This window comes from Chrysochloris asiatica, unplaced genomic scaffold (assembly GCF_000296735.1).
Source record: "Chrysochloris asiatica unplaced genomic scaffold, ChrAsi1.0 scaffold00038, whole genome shotgun sequence".
NCBI classification, from domain to species: domain Eukaryota; kingdom Metazoa; phylum Chordata; class Mammalia; order Afrosoricida; family Chrysochloridae; genus Chrysochloris; species Chrysochloris asiatica.
This window is the reverse complement of record NW_006408556.1, coordinates 1,272,916-1,277,486: the sequence shown is the minus strand read 5'-3', so window position 1 is coordinate 1,277,486 and position 4,571 is coordinate 1,272,916. Positions and strand designations below refer to the sequence as shown.

Genomic DNA, 4,571 nt, shown 5'->3' with positions numbered 1-4,571 from the left:
TTTGAGTTATGGTGTTGGAGGAGAATATTGAAAGTGCCTTGGGCTGCCAAAAGAACAAATAGATCTGTTTTGGAAGAAGTACAGCCAGAATGCTCCTTTGATGCCAAGATGGCCAAACTACGTATCTCATACTTCAGATATATTGTCAGGAGGGACCAGACATTGGAGAAGGATTTCATGTTTGGTAAGGTGGAGGGCCAGAGAAAAAGAGGAAGACCCACAATGATATGGATTGGCCAAGTGGCAGCTTCAATGGACTCAAGTGTGGCAACAGTAATGAGGTTGGCCCAGGATCTGGCAGTGTTTCATTCTGCTATGCATAAGGTCACTATGGGTTGGTACCAACTCAATGGCACCTAACAACAACAGTCATATCACCATGGGGCCATTGAAACAGCTACACAAAACAAGATAGCAGCAGTTTCATGTTTAGATTTAGAGAAAACAGTGCTGCTCAGGGATAATGGTGATTTAACTGTGTAGGACCAAGAAAAAGACTCCATTCTGTACATTAGCCTGAACACGTCCTCCTGTTCCAGGAACATGTGAAATCAGCTCATGCTGCCTTAGAATATCCTTTCACCCCTAGCAACAGCAATAACTACATAAGCAGTAGACAGGAAAACCCAAGGCCAGATGCCAGATGTTTTCCTTTGCCCTAGCCTAAGAACAAAGACCACCAGTATTGACCAATTAAACTGCAACATCTCATACTTTGCCAAATGTCAACCAATCCAAATATTGTAAAGCTGAAAAACGCTGAGCTTGTTTGAAAACTCTATAAAACCCCTGCAGACATCCATCCCTCATCTGCTGTGTCAGATGCAAGTGGAGTCTGAGCCCGAGCTTGAGTAACCGGGGGTGGGGTGGGGGTGGGCTCCATCCCTCATCCACTGAGTCGGATGCAGGTGGAGTCAGAGCATGAATAATGTTAACTGAGGGTTTAAGGCTCCATCCCTCATCCGCTGCGTCAGATGCAGGTGGGGTCCGAACTTGGGCTTGAGTAACTGGGAATTCGAGGCTCCATCCCCCATCCACTGTGTCGGATGCAGGTGGGGGCCGAGCTGGAGCTTGAATAAACAACCCTTGTGCACTTGCATCGGTGTTGGCTCCTTGGTGGTCTTTGGGGACCCCGGATTCTGGCATAACAACTGGACAAGGACCATGTCTCCATCAATTCTCTCCGGTTGATAATAGACAGAGCATTGATTTTGGAATCAGTTATAAATTTTGTATGTGGCTCTGCCATGTGATATTTGTGTCACCTCTTCAATGTCCTGTTTCCACATCTTTCAAAAGAAAACAGAATTCTTTCCTCTTCCTGGATTATGAGGTTTCAGTGAGGCCTAGTGTATTAAACACCTAGCTGATGGCACGAGACATGGTTGCTTCTCTGCGCGTGGTTTCTCTTCCTGAACTTCCTCACTTAGTAACTCTCTCACTCTCATCCTGTCTGCAGATCCCAGCTGTCCTTCTTTCTGTGTCAATGACATTCATGTGTACACTTTCAGCCCTGACTGTCTTGGAAATGAGGGAAGCTGACCCACAGATGGTTGCACAATTTGGGGTGGGGAAGCTGTGTAAGAGGAGCACAGAAGCACATGAGATCTGAGGGTGGCGCTGAGAGTCAAACAAGTCTGGAACTTCTGGTAAAAAACTAGGGAGAGAGAAGCCATCAACGCACATGGCAGAGAGTGGTAAGCCCTTAGTACCTATACCAGGAGACAATACGCTCTACTTCATAGAAAAATGAATGCTTAGAGTAAACACGTCCTCTAGCTGGAGCTTACAGACAATGTAACATGAAACAGAACTCATGATCAGTTTGCAATGCTAAATAGCCTACATTTGAAAAAGGCTGTTGTTGGTGCTAAGTACCGTGGAGTCAGTTCCGATTCATAGTGACCCTGAACAGTGTTTCTGAGGCTGTAAATCTCCATGAGAGGAGAACGCCTCATCTTTCTCCCATGGAACCGCTGGTAGTTTCAAACTGCTGACCTTGAGGTTGGCATCCCGACTCGTAACCACTACGCTACCAGAGCGCCTTGAGGCTTTTTCACATTGAGGATGTATCTGCCATTGTAGGAATTAATAGTTCAGCAGGTCTGGAGTAATTGGTAACCACAGAAGAAGTTAACATCCCCTGTAACTTGATGCATTAAAAAGGTGAAGCCACGTTTGGTCAAGGATTATTTATCACAGTATCCAAGGAGGTGTTGAACATTCATTACACTATATTCCTAAGTGTTAATTCTGGTGTTCACTTGATTTATTACTGGTACAATGTAAGACAAGTTCTTTATTTATGATATGTTGAATCAGTGCTATGTGAAAATGGATCCTAGAACCCCAGAACTCAGGGTGTGCTCATCTTTGAGTAACAAATACAAATGGCCTTAGACCTAAGAGAATGAAGGTTAAAGCATGACTATAGGGCAGCCCAATGATATACAGAACATTCAGAGGCCTCTTCCAATTGGCCACCTTATTACATAATTAGGATATCCTCATTTTCATGATTTTTTTCTTACCTATGTGTAACAACAGTAACTTCTTCATTAACTCCTCCTCTTCACTACAACCTTCAAGTAAAAGCCCTGGCAGAGACGACTTGGTGCATGTTCTTAATAGAAGACAGACAATAACATTGGACTTTGATTATTTATGGAGCTGGAGGCTTTTTCAGAGCAGCTGAGCAATGAACCACAGAGCAGAGCAACAGAAGCTGGATTTAGAGAAACTACATGGAAATAGCATGTTCTCGGGAAGTTAAAGGACTGTCCCAGAGCCAGTTTTCTGGTGCTAAAGAAATATAGGAAATGATGTTCCAAGGCATATATTGTTTTACAGATCAGATCAGGAACCCTGTAGGGATAAAAGAAAAAGTTATTCCAGGTTGTTGACCCAACTTTATCTAAGTCTCAGAAGAGAAAATTATGCTGAGTGACTAGATATCAGCTTGATTAAAATTTGTAAAGTTTTTTTTTGTTTTCTTCAGCAGTGGAGTAAAGGAATGTCCTCTCCTTACATTCACCCTAGGGCTGAGGCTGAAAGATTAGTTCAGGCCCTGAGACTTCTCCCTTCAGTGTCCTGAACACAGTATGCCCTGTAGGTGTCATAGTGCAATGAAAGCAGAGTGCTACCTGCCCCCTCAAGAAAAATGAAGCAGGAATATTACCTGTTTATCGAGATCTTTGTTGAACTAAAATGAAAGAAGAAAAGAAGATGCTTTTAGGCATTAAAAACAATGTGGACAATTAGCTACATTTTCTCATTTCATCCCCCATCACCCTGACCCTGTCATCAGAAATCAAAGCAGGAGCTGGGAGAACATGAACCCATCACTAAGTGATGCTCCTGCGTGAATCTGAGGAGACTTCATGCGTCTGTTTAAATAAGATCTCAGCCTGAGGATGGATCTCCATCTAAAAGCCAGCATAGTTCCTTGACAATTTGATTTCTGTGGTCACCAGAACTCTCCAGCATTGCTTTACTGGCTCAGTTCCTTATTATGGAAAACTAATGAGTGACACAGGGAAAAGCAAATTGCAGGGAACCCGAGAAGGTTTCTTACCTTTCATGCTTCTCTTATGCATGAAGATGCCCACTCCAAAGATGATGAACCCCAGCACAAATCCCCCAACTCCGGTCAGCATCTTGCCTTTGGTAGAATCAGATTGTGCCCCTGGGAGGAACAGACAGGCTTTCAGGCTCATCTCCACCTGACACACTCCCTCAGGCCCTGTCTGAGATCCTGGAGTCTGATGTAGAATACTGGCAAGGGGAGGTGAGAGAGAAACACTTGGGAAAAGGAGTAAATTAAGAACCCCCAAGTTCTGGGTTCAGGATGGTGACTTCATCAAGTGGACATTGATTTCTGGTAATTACATCTCAAAATAACTCAGGATGGGATGAATGGTTTCAGGAAGAGAATAATTCTCATGCCTGAAGCCCATTTAGGAAGGTGTCTGAGTTCTCTGGACTTTCTGAGAAGGGAGAACTCAGAATCCTTAGGTTTTCCTAGGCCACGCTAGATAAGTCTCCACATTCAGGGCTTGTCCAAGAGAAAAATGGGGTGGTCATAAGACACATAAGACAACATGAGGGGCCCGTGCTCTGAGAATAGAGCCTTCAGGGAATAACTCACTCCATTCCACAGTGACAGGACTGTCCAGGCTGGGATGGTCCACGTGGCAGACATAGACGTCACCCTGCTGAGGGATCATCTCCAGCATCACCAGGATCTGGAAGGTCCAGTCTCCATTACGGATCAGTCCAGTGGACACAACCCCAGTTGTTTCCTCCTGCCCATTCCGGAACCACCGGACCTCAATGGAGCCTGGATAGAAATCTGTCACGTGACAGACAAGCAGGTTGTGGTGCTGCAGGGGCCCCTTCTTGGAGGGGGAGACGTTCACATTCGGCTTAACTAGAATCAGGGAAGACAAAAAGATAATGGGCTTAGAGATGATGATTTCTAAGACATTTTCATCCTGGGAGTGACTGATGAATGTTTAGAATAAAATGGCCTAATTAGGCCAGTGGATAAGGTGGTTTTCAATAGAGATAGC

General features: G+C 44.5%; 1 pseudogene; it reads right to left on the bottom strand.

Annotated features, from left to right (window-relative positions):
* LOC102822934 overlaps nt 1–4,571 on the bottom strand; it is a 33,789-nt pseudogene that overhangs the window by 20,654 nt on the left and 8,564 nt on the right.